This window comes from Lepus europaeus, chromosome 6 (genome assembly GCF_033115175.1).
Source record: "Lepus europaeus isolate LE1 chromosome 6, mLepTim1.pri, whole genome shotgun sequence".
In the NCBI taxonomy this organism is placed as follows: Eukaryota; Metazoa; Chordata; class Mammalia; order Lagomorpha; family Leporidae; genus Lepus; species Lepus europaeus.
This window is the reverse complement of record NC_084832.1, coordinates 120,077,708-120,096,801: the sequence shown is the minus strand read 5'-3', so window position 1 is coordinate 120,096,801 and position 19,094 is coordinate 120,077,708. Positions and strand designations below refer to the sequence as shown.

Sequence of the window (19,094 nt, the reverse complement as noted above, 5' to 3'; positions counted from 1 at the left end):
GTTCTAGTCCCGGTTGGGGCACCGATCCTGTCCCGGTTGCCCCTCTTCTAGGCCAGCTCTCTGCTATGGCCTGGGAATGCAGTGGAGGATGGCCCAAGTGCTTGGGCCCTGCACCCGCATGGGAGACCAGGAGAAGCACCTGGTTCCTGGCTTTGGATCAGCGCAATGCGCCGGCCCCAGCACGCTGGCCGCGGCGGCCAATGGAGAGTGAACCAACGGCAAAGGAGACCTTTTTCTCTGTCTCTCTCTCACTGTCCACTCTGCCTGTCAAAAAATTAAAAAAAAAAAAAAAAAAAAAAAGCCACAACAGCTAAGATGTCAATTATCCCAAATTAATCCATAATTGCAATGCAGTATTAATCAAAATCCCACGATGCTTTTCTATAGAAAGAGATATGCTGATTCTAAAAACTGCATGGAAAAGGAAGGAGCTGAAACAATCTAAAAGACAACACAAGTTGGAGGACCCTGAGTATGGATTTCAAGACACACTAGGGGGCCGGTGCTGAGGCAAAGCCGGTAAAGCTGCTGCCTGCAGTGCCGGCATCCCACATGGGCGCCAGTTCGAGTCCCAGCTGCTCCACTTCCAACCCAGCTCTCTGCCATGGCCTGGGAAAGCAGTAGATGGCCTAAGTCCTTGGGCCCATGCACCTGTGTGACAGACCCAGAAGAAGCTCCTGGCTTCCTGGCATAGCTCTGACTGTTGTAGGCAACTGCGGAGTGAACCAGCAGAAGCAACACCTCTCTCTATCTCTGTCTCTCCTTCTCCATGTAACTCTGACTTCCAAATAAATAAATAAATAAATCCTAAAAAAAAAAAAAAAGACACACTAGATGCTACAGTAACAAAGACCGTGTGATTCGGCCACAGGAGACATACACAAAAGCTAGAACAGAAGAGTCTAGAAACAGAGCCACAGATGCATAATTGATTTTCGGCAAAAGTGCCAAAAAAAAAAATTCACAAAGAAAAATAGCAAAAACTGTCTTTTCAGGTCAGCACTGTGCACAGCAGGTAAAACCACTGCCTGCAGTGCTGGCACACCAGTTCAAGTCCCAGCTGTTCTACTTCCAGTGGGCCCAGCTCCAGCCGTTGTGGTCATTTGGGGAGTGAACCAGCGGATGGAAGACCTCTCTCTCTCTCTCCCTCTCCCTCTCTCTGTCTCTGCCTCTCTCTAACTCTGCCTTTCAAACAAATAATACATAAATCTTAAAAGAAAAAGTAATTGTCTTTTCAACAAATGTAAGGAGAAGTTGGCATCCATATTAGGAAGCAAGGGCAGAGCTGGGGAGAGAAACTTGATCCACTCCATGTGATATAAAAAAGTTAACTCAAAATGATCACAGACCTAAATAAAAAATAACACTACAAAAGTTATAGACAAAAACAGAACAAATAATCTTCGCAATGTTGAGTTGGGCTAAAGAATTTTTTGGGACACAAAGCACAAGTTATAAAACAAAACTTCTTCAGAACTGAAAACTTGGACTCTTAGGAAGACTGTTTTGAAAAATGAAGAAAAACCACAAACTCATATTTGTGAACACATATAGATAAAAGATTTGTATCCAGACTGTATAAAACTCTTACAACTTAATATTTAAAAATTACAAAATGGATAAAAGATGTGAACAGGCACTTCAACAAAGAGGAGTCACAGATGGCAAATGATAGCACAGGAAGAGATTTCAACACATTAGTCAACAGAAACATTCAAACTGAAACGGAGATGAGTTATCTATAATTATCTATTAGAACAGCTAATAATATAAATAAAATGACAAGTGCTGACTAAGATGCTGCATAACTGCAACCATCAAACACCATTAGTGGGACTGCAAAATGAAAACAGCTACCTTAGAAAAGAGTTTGGTTCTTACAAAATGGAACATGCACTTGCCGCTTCTACTCCTAGGTAGTTAACCGAGAGAAAGGAGTATGTCTACACAAACAGTTGTGCATCAATGTACAAAGAACTGCACACAAATGAGTATAGCAGCTTCATTCCTACATGCGAGACACCGGAAACAAACTAAATGTCCACCGATTAGCAAACAGATAAAAATACTATCAAATTTTGACAATAAAACACTACTCGGCAATAAAAACGAACATCACACTGGTATGTGCATCAACGAGTGACAAAAGCATTCGGTGAAAGAAATCAGCAACAACAGGCTACATACTGTACAGCTCCAAGCACAGGACATTCCAGAAAAGGCAAAGCTACAGGGACACACAAGAGACCAGAGATTGTCAGGACCTATGCGTGAGGGTAGACGGAGGGAACTTTCGGGAATGATGGGAAAGTATTTTTGTCTAGAAGGTGGTGGTCATGATTGTATGACCGCGTGCACATGTTAAGAGTTTATGTGACAACACATTAACAATCTATGTGTTGGGGCCGGCGCTGTGGCATATCAGGTAAAGCCACTGCCTGCAGTGCTGGCATCCCATATGGGCACCGGTTTGAGACCCGGCTGCTCCACTTTCAATACAGCTCTCTGCTATGGCCTGGGAAAGCAGTACAGGATGGCCCAAGTCCTTGGGCCCCTGTTCCCGAGTGGCAGACTGGGAAGAAGCTCCTGGCTCCTGGCTTTGGATCAGCACAGCTCCAGCTGATGTGGCCATCTGGGGCAGTGAACCAGCGGATGGAAGACCTCTCTCTCCCTCCTCTGCCTCTCCTTCTCTTTCTGTATAACTCTGACTTTCAAGTAAATAAATAAATCTTTAAAAAAAAAAAAAAAGAATCTATGTGTTGTAAGCTATATGTTAATTAGCCTAAATATTAAAACAAACAATATACGAGCTTCTGAAAAACATAAATCCTTGTAAATTAGCTAGATTCATATTACCAGGTACAGTAGTGAGGCAGGAGCAGCAGCAAGACCAAAAATCAGTAAAGTACTATAAACCTAAAAATTATCATTGGTAAGTAAGAGGAAATACACACATTGGTAAAAGGCTTCCTTAATGAGATCTGTCAGTGTCTGCACAGAAAATTGAAAATTTTGATGAGCTTTAAGGAAAAATGAAAAGTCACGAGGAACAGGCTGAACAGGCAGCACTGGGATTACAAGCTTACCAAAACACTCCCTCGGGTTCTACCAAATGGAAACCAACACATCAGCCACAGTCCATTCTCATGTGGAATTCCACTTCCAAGACAAGACACCAGGTCTTCTTCACCCATAATGATTCCCTGTACTTTACAACTCTTTAAGACAGGACACAAGATAGCTCTTGGTAGGCAAATCCTTACTTGTCCATTTAAGCTCCAGACAAGCTGTTAGCCATCTTTCTATTACTGCTATCAAAAAAAGAAAAGTCCCTATATGATGACTTTCTGCAGTACTTTCATTTGTTAAGTATGCAGATCATTAAAAAAAAAAAAAAGTCTCAAATCTTTAAGCCAGTAAGATGCATCTTTCCACTTAATAAAAGCGAAGGGGTCAAGTAATAACTTTCATCACTTTGTTTTCTTTATGTTTATTCCATTAGGCTTATACTGTTACTAGGAAACCAGTTCATCCTAAGATTTCCCAGCCCACAGAACAACTTCCTAGCCAACCTAGCGGATCCCAAACTTTGTAACCAGGGCGATTCGCTACCACACAACCTAGCTGGTCAGCTGGCACCACGCAGGTGCACTCTACCTGGCCTTCCCCACGCCCCATTTCCCTTACAGGTACGGTACAACCGATCTCCCCAAGCAGCAGACACCGCGGTGGAAGGCAAGCGCTGACAGCACAGCCAGGGCGTCGGGCTGAAACCCTCCCGACCAAGTATTCTGGAAGGGGGTGGGGGGCTGCCTTAGGTGGAGGTGAACGCCAGCCCACCACGGGTCACGCCCCGTCCCGCACACGCGTCCGGGAGGAAGGTGGCCCGTGTGCGTGCGTGTGCGCGGCTGACGAGGGACAAAGCGGAGAGCTGGAACCCGTGAGGGCCCGCTGAGTCACGTCCTGCGGCGGCCAAGACTTCACCCTCCAGGAAACCAGGCTGCGCCCCAGCTCTCACCAGGGAAGCGAGCGGCAGCGGCGGCAACGTCATCCGACCCAAATCAACACCGGGCGCTGCTCTCCCCGCAGCTGCCGCTCCTTAAAGGGGGAGAAACAGGGCTCGTGGCCGAGGCGGGCGACACGCACACGTGGAGGAAGCAGCTTTATTGCGGGGTGCAGGGCGCCTCGCCACCGGGCAGCGTCCCCGGCGCCTGCCTTCACCCCGAAACGCCACTTTCGGGGCCACACGTGGCCCGGATCGCTACGGGCTAACGTGGCTTCCTAGGGGGCGGCCGCCGAAGGGAGAGTGCCCGGCCGTGCAAGGGGCCAACGAGAGCCCGGCGCGTCCGGGGACGCCGCGGCGGGGATCAAAGCCTCGGGTGCGGTGGGCGCGGCGGTGACACGACGGTCACGTGGGCTCGTGCGCAGACGACCGCGGAAAGCACTCGCGTCGCCAGCGTGCAGGTGCCTCCTCCTGCCGGGCGTGCGCCCCTCCCCGGGCTCCCGGGCCCGGCCGCCGCCGCTGAGGGCTGCGCAGACCCCCGCCCGCCCCGCGCCGCCCCGACCCCAGCCCCAGGCCCGCCAGGCGAGCGTCCATTTACCTGCTCCCCGCTCGCCGCCGCCGCCGCCGCCGCGCCGCTCACCACCCCCCGCGGCAGGTGAGCCGCCCCCAGCACACTCACACCTCTCCGAGGCGCCGCGCCCGGCGCGACCCCAGCCCCTCAGGGCACACCGCGGCCCCGGCCACCCCAGCGGGGGCAGCCCTCACACCTCCCGGCGTCGGACACCTCTGCCCCCGGAAGTTGATTTCCGCCAAGGCCCGCCCCCCAACCCTGCGCCCGTCACTCAACGCGAGCGCGCGCGTCACGTGGGCCCCGGCTGAGGCCTGAGCCGGGGCCGCAGGTTCGCAACCTCGCCAGCCCTGGCGCGGATGGTGTTCAGAGGGCTGCCCCGCTGGGGTCCGTCCGTGAGGCTCGCACGGCCCGACCCCCTTCTCAGGAACTCCTCCTGTGGATTAACAGCGTGTCCTTGCCTACCTGAGCGTGCGAAAGCAGACATGTCCCAAATCAAAGCGACGCTCCCGTCTGGGTCTCTGAGGGGCTGGCCCTGACCCGAGCCCACCGGATCTCTGCGGCCACTTCCAAGCAGAGTTCAATAAAAAGTGGAGTTGAGCAGAGTGCCTGACGTGTTGTGCGTGGACAGCGGCTGCCTGGACTTCGTGTTGCTGGCTCTCCAGGGCGAGACGGCCCGGACACTCCTCGGACTTCAAGAACTCAGCCCTTGGCCTGTCCCTTGTGTCCTGAGCTTGGGTGCCACAGAGTTTATTTTCGACTCTCAAAGCCACCCCATTTTTTTTCGGAGCTTTTAATCAAATAGATTCGCCCGCACAGATAAAGAAGAATGGTGCAACTGCCAGGTTTTTTATCTGAAAAGTGGAATGGCTATGAGGATATTTTGGTCCAGTTCAATAGCGAATTAACAGGCCACTTGCATTTTGACCATAGGAGGAAGTTGCAAAATGTTCACTCAACAAATCGGTAGTGAGTCTGTCCTGTAGGTTGTGACAATCCGATAGTGATAAGACATCCTCAAGATCTTGGCCTTCAAGGAGCTTACCATCTAATCAGAAAGTCAAGAAACCTGGGTGCTGGGACCATACAGCTCTGGAACATTCGTATCCATTGGGTGGCAGGGACTCTCTAACATCTTGAACATGGCTTTTATCTTCTTTCACTTGAGCAACATTGGCTCAGACACGCACACTCTGAAGTGACGGAGGAGCTCTGTGTACCGACCAGCCTCTGCTAAGCCGAGAACTGGGTGCGTAGTGAACAGTTTCAGTACTGAGCAGCTCACTTCTGTATCCTGGATCTTGCCTACCTCCTTCTTGGTGCACGCCACACACCTCTTTCCGTCGTAGGAACCGGGATGCTTTCTTACATGTAGCTGTCGACCACCAAGTCAGGAACAACCTCTGCTTTGTACATCCTGCAATCCAATACATACCCAGAAATCTAGCGCAGTGTCTGGTGATGGGAACAAAGAGGCAATTAATAAATATTTTTTGAGCTGAGTACAGTTCCTTTGATATCATTGTGTCTGTCATATCTCTTTTGCTGGAAACTTCAGGTTTCTGGAAATTCCATAGCTTTATCTACATGCTCCGTATGTCCCACCTAATACAGTGTTCAATATTAAACAGACCTATAGTAATAATAATATTATATATTATTATACAGCAATTCACTTTTATTGAGCATTTTCTAAGTGCCTGGCATTAAGCTATGTATTTTTAATACATTATCTAATTTGTCATCACAGTAACCTTGCAAAGAAAGTATACTACTATACTCACTTTTTTGACAATGATACATACTTAAGGAGGGTAAGTTGCCCAAGTAACAGAGTGGAACTTAAAGCTGGATGTATCCATGAGAATAGCAAGGGAGGGATTTCATCCTCCTGAGCTCACGGTTTATTGTGAAAACAAGTTGCCTATCTCACCCTTGTGGATAGCTTTTTGGTTTATCCAGAGCAAGCCAGATAGGGTAAAGGATTGTAAACCAGGTCTTTTGTTGGGTTTGTTCCCCACCTTATTGATTTTCTTCCTCAAAACTGTACTTAAAACCCCAGTGCCAGTGGGTGTTCTGGGATTTTCCTCTCTTGGAAGCCCCCCTCCATGCCGTGCTGGCTGAAAGTCTTTGACTTGAATAAATTTTTTTAAATCTAAAAAAAAAAAAAAAAAAAGCTAGATGTGTCTAACAGAAGGGCTTCATGCTTAGTCACTACAGCCCACTACCTGATTTTCATATCATTCACTTATCACTGATCCAAACCTACCACCTTCATTAAATTTTTTTCCTAGCCCCACATTAGTCTGTGCTTTTTAAATGTACACTTCACTTTCGGATATTCATACAGCTGTACAGCCATCATCACAGTAATTTTCAAATATTTTCATAGGCTCACAAAGAAATCCCATCCCTTGGGCAGTTACTTCCCATACCACCCCCTTCTAAACTCCCCCACCCCTCTGCACCCCCCTCCCTGCTCACCCCAGCTCCAGGCAACCACTAATCGACTTTCTGTCCATACACATTCTTCTACCCTGGAAATTTCATGTACCTGGAACCAGGCTTTAAATGATCTTTTGTAACTGGCTTCTTTCACTTAAAATAATTTTTTTAAAGTTCAGGTATCCATTCACAGGTTGGGCAGTTTCCACTCTTTGGATATTGTGAGTAATGCTCCTGTGGACACTCACGTGCAACTTCCTATGTCAACACACGGTTTCATTTCTCTTTGGCAAATACCTAAGAGTGGAATTGCTGAATTGTACCGTGACTCAATGCTTAACCTTTTGAACAACTTCCAGACTGTTTTCCAAACTGGTTGTACCATTTCGCATTCCTACCAGCAACATGTGAGGGCCCTAATTGCTCAACTGCGCCTTTTCTTGTCTCTTCTAGAACATATGCCTCCATGACTCTCCAGGGTGCTTTTTATAAGCCACCTTCCATTGTTGGGTACCTATGTTGTGGATGTATCCACAGAACTATCATGCTAATAGTGTTGGTTGTGTCTTCCTGAGATGAGAAACATGGCACCTATCCTCAAGAGGATCACATCTGCAGAGAGATAATCAAGTCACCCAGTACAGCAAAAATAAGCACAGAAATCATGTTTATTGCTAAAATGTAGAGGAGGAGCCCCGCACTCAACCTGGTTTAAATAGCAAGTACTTCTCATAAAGTATAAAACTCTGGTGGAGCCTTGAACAATCAGTGGGAATTTGCCAGCCTAAGGAGAGATGAATATGCTCCAGAAAAAAAGGAACATAAACTTTGCGTGTATTTCCTAGGCTATGAACTATGGGGGTGAACATGTTCTGCAGATAAGTAGAGAGGAAGCAAACAAGGGGGTGTATGGGATGATGAAGAGTTTGGCAAACTTCGCCAAGGGATTTGAATTCTGTCCTGCTGTATTCAAGGAAGCCTGGGGGAAAATTGCTTCATAGCAGTAGACAGATGGATTATTGGGTAGGGAATAGGTGGCTAAGACTGGGGGGAAAAGCAGAGAAGACTGGAAAAAAAGCAGTTGGAAGACATGAAATGATTACATTGAGGACTTATGAAGATATGAGCCAAGATGGTAGCCATGAAGTTGGCAAGGATGATTTGGAAGGCATTTGAACAGCAATAAAGAAGAAAGGACTGAAAACGTATTCCAGGTTTCTGGTGCTATTCAAAGAAGAGTGGGATTCAAGAGGGAGATGGTCCATTTGGTGATAATAACAATGAAACACTCCAAGGGTGGTGTCTTAGTCCATCTGCAATATCATGAATGCTGCATAGCTCATAAACAACAGAAATTTATTTCTCACAGCTCTGGGCACTGGGAAGTTCAAGAGCAAGGTGCCAGCAGACTCAGCCTCTGCTGAAGGCCTGATTTCTGGTTCCTAAATCATTATTTCCTTACATGGTGGAAGATACAGGGTGTCTTCTGTAGGGACAACAGTCCCACTCATGAGAGCTATGCCTCATGACTTAACCACCTCTCAAGGCCTTACAACCTCACACAATCACAGTGGTGATTAAGCTTCAACATAGGGATTTGGGAAAAATGCAAAGATTTAGATACTAGCATGTGGGTTGTACTAATTGCAACCTTTTGTATGAATTGTTGTAATAGTTATTGCTTTTATTAGCTGATTACTGATGTATTTGCTGTTGCTACCACCTACAGCAGTGAGGTGTCCCCCCAAACTTCAGTTCATATTGAAAATTATATGACACCAAATGTACACCAAGAGAGTATAAGAGGGTGTAAATTTCACACACTGAGGCTCTTTAGGAAGAACAGGTGGGCTTCCCAGGTAGCTCTAAAAATGCTTTACAAAGTAGGACAAAGATTCTTTGGGTTGGTGGATGCAGAGCGGGGCTGGAGACAAGGGCAGGATTTAGAGTGAAAATTCCCAGATGAGTGCAAGGCTTGTGTGGCTTGAATTTCCCAGAAGCACCAAAATATGCAATATCCAAACTTTCTTGTAAGCTTGCACAGATGTGGGGTAGGAAAGAAAAAGTAAAGGTTAGGGCATGGAAGCTGTGGCACTCAAATATCAAAAATGGAGTCCAACTCCTTGTTACATATACTCAGATCCAGTTTTTTGTTTCAATTCCAACTACAAAGCAATACAGTTGTATATTTACACACTTTGAAAATGATTGTAGTGCACAATGAACGTTGATTTCATTCTTTCTACATTGTGCAGCACACACCTGAGAAGTGTGGGTGGAATTAACCTCACCCTTATCTCTGAAGCTAGTCAAATCAAGAGAATCCACTCCCTCCTTGAATAGCGTCTCACTGGCTGCCAGAAATTGTTTAAGACTGAGCAAATCAACATCAATCACAGACCTTTTGATGATGGGTCTTTTTCTCCCTGGATGTCAGGGAGAAAAGCTGTGGTCCTTGTTGCTGAGAGCAGACATCTTGTGAACAAGAAAATGAAAGAAGCATGGAGCTAGAACGCTGATCAAATGAAGATTTCTAACACTATGGAGGCCAGAGGATGTAAACTGGGGATATTTGGAATAAGCATTTATCTGCCTCCTTCCTTTTTGTCTCATGGATTCTTCAGTTATGTTAACCTGCAAATCAAATCAGCATAGAATTTGATTTTTCTATTGATCATCACTGGTACCAAATATTGGTTACATCAGTGTTAATCAGTTGGTATTTTTACACTTAACCTCAAAATACTTCAGCATACATAAAGTGATATCAATGCATACATTCGTATTACTACATTGACCTTACATTCCAGTGCTCACCATTGCCCTAATCTTGAATTCACACTCCAAGATTATTCTGTGGCTTTCTAATCTGAAAGTCTGCATGCCACTTGATGTAGCCACTCTTAAGTGCTTCAGATATCATCACTGCCAATGAACACCTGATGTCCTGAGAATGGGGTTTCATCCATAAAATCAGTGGATAATTAGCATAATGGATGGTTATAAGGTGACTCATTGATGAATCTGTGTTCACAGATAAAGATCGATTGAACTATTTCAGAGACAATCCCTACCTTTTGTGATCAAGATTATAAGAAGCTAGCAAGCCCTGTAGCCTACACCCTTAGGTACATGACCTTTCAAATTTAAAATTTCAATGTTTAAACTTTCAATGATCCTACCATGCAGAAATGGAAAAATGTTTAATTAAAGGGAAAATCATGCTCATTATGGAAATACCTGGAGACACAATGTCCATTATGGAGTCAAGGAATAAATTATTGGTGCCTATCCCTCTCCCATGTGAGTTTATCTTTGAAATATTTCCAATGTAATTGCTATAAAACTGAGATCTTAGGATGAGCCTTTAAACTACACTCAAACTGGCAGAACATGAAGGAAACAGAAATTCCAGAATAAAAAAGTTGGGCTAGGCATAATCTCCAGCCTTGGTTACTCGCCTATGGGAATAACAAGAGGCAAACAGACACAAAACCTGGTATTTAAGGAAAAATGGCTTGTTAAATACACCTCAAGCCAGACATGGGACTATCCCCAGACATTTCTACTCAGCCTAATAAGAAATGAGCTACCAAACTGGTGTAGCCTCCTGAAAGGAGGATCTTCCCTGGTGGTCATGTCAGATGAGCTACAGAGCATACAGAGATCACAACAGTAAGTGTCCAGAGAACACAGACCAGTGCCAGCCAGGAATCCTCACTGTGCTGTCCTGACTACAGAATATGAGAGGGATCAAGGACCACTGTGTACCATTTTCATCTATCCCACTTTTAATTGGAAGTTTTCATTACAGTTATTTCAACCTTTCTCTTCAACTGCGCTTGGCACTTGTTGGGAGTAGGATGCTTGACATTGGTTGCCAGGTGATAAGGAACTCCAGATGAAAGTAGCATATTTTGGGATGGGGCAGGGGGGTCGGGGAAGAGAGAGGTGTTGGCAGCAAAAGGAAATACAGTGGACCTGGTAGCTATTATCTAAACATGCACTAAATTTTTCTATCACTGTGTAGCATTCAGGTGTATTTCGTGCAACTGATCCCAGCCCTTTCCCAAGAATGAGTCCTGATTGGTCTAATCCAGAATTAGTTTCTTAACCTCCTGGCCATAAGTACTGGGGGGAAAAACTCATTCCTGAATCCAAGCATGGCATTACCCTAATCACATGAATGTTTTCAGACTCCATCCAACAAGGGCAAAACTCAAGATAATTGTTCAACGGCAGTTAGGAGGAACTTTCTTTCTTCCGGGGCATATAAGTGAAGAAGCTGGTAACTCCAGTTGCTTTGAACAACCAACTTGTACCATGAAGCAAACCAGAGTTCAACAGAGCTACTCATACAGAGAATAAAATAAAATGGATATCATTCAAAGAACTGGAGCTGAAGGCTTGATCAAATCCGTTCTAAAGCATTGCCACCACGGCACTTTCATCTTTTCAAACAATTTCCACTTACTGTTTAATTTTAATGAGGCTTTCTGCCAGTTGCTATCCTAAGTGTTCCAACCAGTACAAGGATTCTCTATTTTATGTTAGAAAATGAATTCTCATTTTCTTAAAATGGAGTAGTGCCTTACCTGCTTCCTTCCCTATACCTGTGCCACAGTAAGGCTGAAAATGAGCTACTTTGTCTGAGAAGATCTGTCGGATTCATGTCATAGCCTTCACATTAAGTTTTCACTAATGTGGAAAAGTACTTCGAATACTAATTTGTAACATTGGATGTAGACAAAGGACAGGAAGAGTAATCTCTGAAAGTTTTAAACAGACACTTCCCAGTCCTTTGAATTCTCTACTGCATATAATCCAATTATAAAATCTCCATTCCATAGAGGATACACAATACTTAACTTCTTACACTTTGATAAATGGTCACTGACCATCATTTGGACTTGTACCTTTTAATTTAATTCGGAAGCAGCAAGAATCTCTTCTTTACCATCTTAAAACATGAATTGCTTCCCAGAGCCTAATACAAAAAGCTCAAGCCTGAAACAGAAGACAAGGAAGCCATAACCATAAGCTTAGGAAAAACAAAAAATTAGTGACAACAGATTAAAAAAAAAGCATGTGTGTTCACCCTATTTCCTTTACTCCTCATTATTTCTTTAAAATATAAACAAATCCTTTGTATCTGTGGAATTAAATGATTGTCAGTGTTGGATTTTTTTTATATTCTGGATCAATTTTGAGACCTACATTACACATTTTTTTTTTTTTTGACAGTCAGAGTTAGACAGTGAGAGAGAGAGAGAGAGAGAGACAGAGACAGAGAGAAAGGTCTTCCTTTCCATTGGTTCACGCCCCAAATGGCCGCTACAGCCGGCACACTGTGCTGATCCAAAGCCAGGAGCCAGGTGCTTCCTCCTGGTCTCCCATGCTAGTGCAGGGCCCAAGGACTTGGGCCATCCTCCACTGCCTTTCCAGGCCACAGCAGAGAGCTGAACTGGAAGAGGAGCAACCAGGACAGAACCGGCACCCCAACCAGGGCTAGAACCCGGGGTGCCGGCACCACAGGCGGAAGATTAGCCAAGTGAGCCACGGCACCGGCCTACATTACACTTTAATTCCCAGTGGTTAATTAAGTGCCCTATCTCTGACTACATAATGCTACTTTCATGATGCATACTGAAAAAATCAAAAAACCAGTTAGGTTTTACATCCTTATTAAATTGTGATATTGCTTCTTTACAAGTTACTCCAGCACTTTTGCAGATACAGCAAGCAATACTCTGGGCAGAAAGCCATGCAAAAGTTGCTACTCCTAAGATGAATTGGGTTTGAACTAAACTTTCAAAATTTTGGTGCACCACAAAGTTAACACATCATGAGAAAACTCAGAAGTTTGAAAAATGGAGTCTGAAAGAATATGGTTGAACCCCAATAAGCATACTCCTGAGGGTTTGCTCACTCTCTTAAGCAGACCAGAGAAAGCAAAGTATTATATGTGAACAGTGAAAGTCCCTTCTGTTTATTTCTCTTCAGGTTTTGGATTGTAAATGGTTCCAAAGGGAAAAGAGATTTTTGTCTCCTTATGTCAAATTTTTGCCCAACATAGAAAAAAGAATGATGATCTAAATATATAAATGTATTCCTATCAGCGACTAATTCTGCCTAATATATATGCTGTATCATCACTTTAGGAAATTTGGCTTACAATTTAAAATATAAGTAAGCTTATAGCCAAATGTTTTGTTGATAACATTTTTCAAAGGCTTGAAGCCAAAGTTATAAGGTCATAAAGTCCTAGATCTGCCTCTGGTAACAAGTCCCAAGCCCACTGCCATTCTGAGAAGGGAATTCATTAAGAGTTAATGCATTTTTTTTTCTTTTCCCTAATGCTCATATTCTAAGTTTTGACTTCTATTATATAATTGTCAGAATATTTTCTCAAGATGTGTATCTTAAATCCCAGTATCACATAATAATTTGCCTGATATTTTCCAACCCAAAATTACAAATGTTAATAATGTCTTTATTAGAGATTAAATGACAATATAATTACCTTCTAACTTAATGAAGTCATTTTTAAGTAAAATGAGGTTTATAAAATACCCACAAACCTAAGCTCTTATGGAAATACTGGTCATCAGATTCTGAGTGAATATGGAGCCAGTTACTGCATGAACCCAGTTATCAAGAATATGAAGACTGGCACACTCTTCACTTCCTGGGAAAGCCCACGAGGTTGTCCCCTCCATGTGGTTACCTCCTGCATAGCTGACTTCTCCCCAGTTGCTAACAGAAAACAATGTTTACTGTTAGCTTAATGTGGTGACATGAATATGCTTTATAACTACCACTTAAAAGATATATCTAATCCCAATTATATTTATTCACTAAAATATACACGCATTGAGACCACAAGTCACGATCCTTAGAAAATCACTTTCCCTTCAACCTCAACAAAATTCTTGTATCCTGATTCTTCCTACCACTCTTCATCTGGTTCCTCTACCTGTACCCTCTACTTCAGAGAGCTAATCTCCAGGTTTCTGTCTTGTTCTCTTCTCATTCATATTTAGCCATTCTCTATGAGTAAATTTTTCTACTCACCACAGACTGTATCCCTTAGTGTAAGTGACTCTGAATCCACAGATAGCTTCTTCCTTCCCAATCTGCATGAATACATTCTGTATGCCTACCCAAAACCTAGGTAACACATCTATTTTGATGATCCCATGGAAGTTTTCTTGTTCTTAAACTCTGTAGTACAGAACTATGTTTTCAGTTCAGAAGAGATTTTATAGCTGCATGCTAGATATGACCTGGATATCCTAACAGAAAATTGAAACTGCTCTGAAACAATTCAACTTAGGGGCTAACATTGTGGTATACAGGGTAAAACCACCACCTGCAACACCAGCATTCCATATGGGAACCGGTTCAAATCCCAGCTGCTCCATTTCCAGTCCAACTCTCTGCTGATATCCTGGGGAAAGCAGTGGAAGATGGCACAAGTGCTTGGGCCTCCACCACCCATGTGGGAGCCCTGGATAAATCTCCTGGCTCCTGGCTTTGGCCTGGCTCAGCAATGGCCATTGCAGCCAAATGGGCAGTAGACCAGGGGAATCAAAGATGTGTCTGTGTGTGTGTGCACGCGCACATGCATGCCCGCATGTCCCTGTCTCTGTGTAACTTTGATTTTCAAATAATCTTTTTAAAAATTAAAATTATTTCTCTATCCCCCACAAAACCATTATACCTCCTTCCTCAATTGCTTTTGTAAGCATCTGCATTATTTGGACTCCAGTTTCAGCTATTCAAGGAAGATTCCAGGGGTTGGCACTGTGGTGTAGTGGAAGAGCCACCACTTGCAGAGCTGGCATCCCATATGGGTGCTGGTTCGAGTCCAGGCTGCTCCACTTCCCATCCAGCTCTCTGCTATGGCCTGGGAAAGTAGTGAGAATTGGCTTAAATCCTTGGGCTCCTGCACCTGCATGGGAGACCCAGAAGAAGCTCCTGGACCTGGCTTTGGGTCAGTGCAGCTCCAGCAGTTGCAACCAGTTGGGGAGTGAACCAGATATGGAAGATTTCTCCCTCTCTCTCTCTCTCTCTCTGCCTCTCTGTAACCCTGCCTTTCAAATAAATAAGTAAATCTTTAAAAAAAAATCCTGGTTCCTTATAAAACAACATTTAAAAAAGGACTCCAAAATGCCATGTATTTAATAAAATGTCTTTATTTCCATCTCACACAATGTAAGAATAAGATTGATATAATGGCTCCATGGAGACCTGGCCTTGCCCCCTTATACCTGCTTTCTTTCCTGTTTTCTATACACACCTCCCTTCCCATCACCTAATACATATGCTCCAGCTCCTGCCATCATGTTCTAACAGGAAAATAGGAGAGAAGTGAAGAGCAGGGTACAGAAGGCACAATATCAACTGACATCCTGTTGGCCAAAACATTGCCCGTAGCCACACCTAGCTGCAAGGGAAGTTGCGAAATGTCTTTTTTTTTTTTTTTTTTAGATTTATTTTATTTATTTGAAAGGCAGAGTTACAGAGAGAGGCAGAGCCAGAAAGAGAGAGAAAGATCTCCCATCCACTGGTTCACTCTCAAAATGGCCATGACAGCCAGAGCTGAGCTGATCTGAAGCCAGGAGGCAGGAGCCTCTTCCGATCTGCCACGTGGGTACAGGGGCCCAAGGACTTGGGCCATCTTCCATTGCTTTCCCAGGCCACGGCAGAGAGTTGGATTGGCATTGGAGCAGCTGGGACTCAAACCGGCACCCATATGGGATGCCAGCGCTGCAGGCCAGGCATCCGCTGTGCCACAACTCCAGCCCCTTGAAATGTCTTAATTGGTTGGGCAGCTTGGTACCTTGCTTAAACTCAAGGATTCTATTACAAAGATTAAGATCATGCATATATGGGAATAACCGTTGATTCCTTTCATATCCAATTCCATAAGAAACTCTTTTACTCTCCTTGGTCTACTTCACAGCTGCTACTGCCATACTAAAGCATGTTTATTCTTTGATTGGGAATATGCACTGAATGATTTCTGATCCTGTAATCTGAGTGGAATGAATAATAATTAATTTACCAAAACCATGGCCTCATACCGTCTACCTAAGGCCATGTTGATTTGCTCAGACAAAGCAGATTAATTTTAATAGATACCACCTCCTACAAAGTAACTGTCATGAGGGTGACTACATGTTGATCTAGCGGATCCATTTGATTTCTGCAAGAACCACACTGGAACTCCATTTGATAGCGGCCCTTCAAATGCTACCACACCCACTGTGGGCTCCCTGACAATGTGGTAGGTCTCCTGCTATCAACATCAGCTGAATGTCCAATCGGTTTTGAAATGTTTTTGAGTGCATGTTACCCAAGTCAACGGCCTTCAGTCCCTCGGGGAAGATTGTGGGAATCATTTCCAGTTATACCTGCCATGGCATCACAGGCTCCATCCCCATGGAGATACAACCATTTCAGTGTGTGGATTCTAGGTTTGAAAATTACCTTGAGCACATAAGCTGGAGGAATGAGAAAGGGATCAGGATACTATACTGTGATGGCCCCCTTCAGCCTCCCACTTACCCGTGCTTGAATTCTGCTGATCCATGCTGAGTGATTTTATCATTATTGTCCTTTGATTTTGTTCATAGGCTTGTTACATTCTATTGACATTTTCCATAATTCTGAGAGTCTCGGCTGCCATTGGTGACCTTATTGATCATTACAATAAAATATCTGGCTTCTGGCAGTTAAGTGCCCCTGCTTGGTCTCTGTTTCAGAAGTTCTGGTATCTCCTTTGCTGTTAATGAGTCAGGTTCTATAATAGCTTGTACTGCTGACATCTCTGGGCTAAAGTAATGGTATAGGGCTGTTGGTGTTCCTCCCACCAGCTCATTCATTTTTTGGTCTTTACTAATGCACATATTATGTCACAGTCCTCCAGCCATAATTGTATGTATTCATTCCAGCATACCTGTATTCCTAAGCCTTCTATTCCCTCTCTCAACTTTCTGTCATGGCAATCCCAGCATTTCCTCTTTTCTTGTTATTGATTGCCTGTTTTTATTGGCATTTGACCTTCTTTGAAGTTCAGCCACTCTGCCTGTAAATCTTGGTCTTAATCCTCAGCTTCTTTTAGTCTCCCATTCCAGGAAATAACGACTCCGTTGTGTGCAATCTAAGAAGTCCACTAGCATCAAAATTTCTCTTTCATTTTCTTGTTTTTCACTCCCATGTGTTCATTATCTTTCTTTCCAGCATCAATGCTGCATAGCAATAGCCAACCAATCTGGTGATCTTTACTGTGACTTTATTCCTCATTGATCTCAAACATCCCTTTATCTGATTCATTTCGCCAAATTACTTGCAGTGAAAATTTAATAACTGTACTCTTACCTTGTGTCATGGGCTGTCTGAGCTCCCTGTACCACCAGTGGTAAGGTTTTCAGTGTCAGCAGACAATGAATGGCCCAGGCCCAAATCCATCTGAGCACCTACTCACTTGAACCAATCCTGGTGATAAATGACATGGATCACGTTCTCAGGAAGCAGGAGCAAGACGTTTATTAGGGAAATGTGCCAGGATTATAATGCAGACACAATGTAGCCACAAACCCTTGAACAAATTATGTCTATCAGAGTTGTCCTGCATGATGTTCAAATGACTAAACCTTTGTATTCCCAGCTCTCTCATTCACCAGAGGCAGACTGCCCTAGCAAAAGTGGGACCTTTGGAACAAAAGCACTTCATACCTGGCCTGATAGAAAAAGAAGTAAGAGCTATAGCTTGCTACCTGCACTACCTGCAGCCAGGAAAAGGATCCACCTTGAAGGTCAATCTGGTGGCACATCTCAGAGTGTACATTTAAACCACTTGTAAATGTCTCCAGGCTGAAGCCTGCTACCTGCACTACCTGCAGCCAGGAAAAGGATCCACCTTGAAGGTCAATCTGGTGGCACATCTCAGAGTGTACATTTAAACCACTTGTAAATGTCTCCAGGCTGAAGCCTTCTCATCTCTGTTTAATGAACCTACTTTTTTTTTTTTTTTATTTGACAGGTAGAGTTACAGACAGTGAGAGAGAGAAACAGAGAGAAAGGTCTTCCTTCCGTTGGTTCACTCCCCAAATGGCCGCTACGGCCGGCACTGCACCGATCCGAAGCCAGGAGCCAGGTGCTTCTTCCTGGTCTCTCACATGGGTGCAGGGGCCCAAGCACTTGGGCCATCCTCCACTGCCTTCCTGGGCCACAGCAGAGAGCTGGACTGGAAGGGGAGCGACTGGGACTAGAACCCATCACCCATATGAGATGCTTGCACTGTAAGGTGGAGAATTAACCAAGTGAGCCATGGCGCCACAAACCTACTATTTTCTCTTTCAAGCATAATTTTATCCCCTTCTCCTAAGCAGCAACTGTCCATACCTGAAGACTCAGCTTAGAATCATCTCCTCTTTAAAATCTTATCAGAAACTTTTGGATTATCTTAGTCGCCCATTTTTGGAGACCTCATCACATGTTATTTGGACAATTACTATAGCTACTCTTAAAGTATATTATAATAATTTGCTTAATCTTTGGCTAAATACATTGTAAATTTCTTGAAGACATGGGTTACAATTTTATTTTTGCATCCCTAACATCTAAAACAATGTCTTTTATAGAAACACTAAATAAATATTTCTTAAATGAGAAAACATCTATTGTCCACTCTACTTTTGCCTATATGATAATCAGAACTGAAAATATTTTTAAAGATTTATTTTATTTATTTGAAAGACAGAGTTACATAGAGAGGTAGAGACAGAGAGAGAGAGGTCTTCCATCTACTGATTCACTCCCCAGATGGCCGCAGTGGCTGGAGCTGCACCAAGCCAGAGCCAGGAGCCAGGAGCTTCTTCTGGGTCTCCCACACAGGTGCAGGGGCCCAAGGACTTGGATCATTTTCTGCTTTCCCAGACCATAGCAGAGAGCTGGATCAGAAGAGGAGCAGCCGGGGACTAGAATCGGTGCCCATATGGGATGCCGGCACTGCAGGCCAGGGTATTAACCCACTGTGCCACAGCACCGGCCCCCTGAAAATATTTCTAA

General features: G+C 44.2%; 1 protein-coding gene across 5 annotated transcripts in view; it reads right to left on the bottom strand.

Moving 5' to 3' along the window:
• Nucleotides 1-4,778, bottom strand: part of CCDC91 (coiled-coil domain containing 91) — a 325,533-nt gene extending 320,755 nt beyond the window's left edge. Inside the window, exon 1 of one of the 5 annotated variants that reach the window (XM_062195016.1) lies at nucleotides 4,602-4,778. The gene's annotated coding sequence lies outside the window, so the exon portion shown is untranslated. The remainder of the gene's footprint in view (nucleotides 1-4,601) is intronic. The other 4 variants (XM_062195014.1, XM_062195013.1, XM_062195012.1 and 1 more) reach the window with 4 other exon arrangements.
• Nucleotides 4,779-19,094: the final 14,316 nt, after the last annotated feature.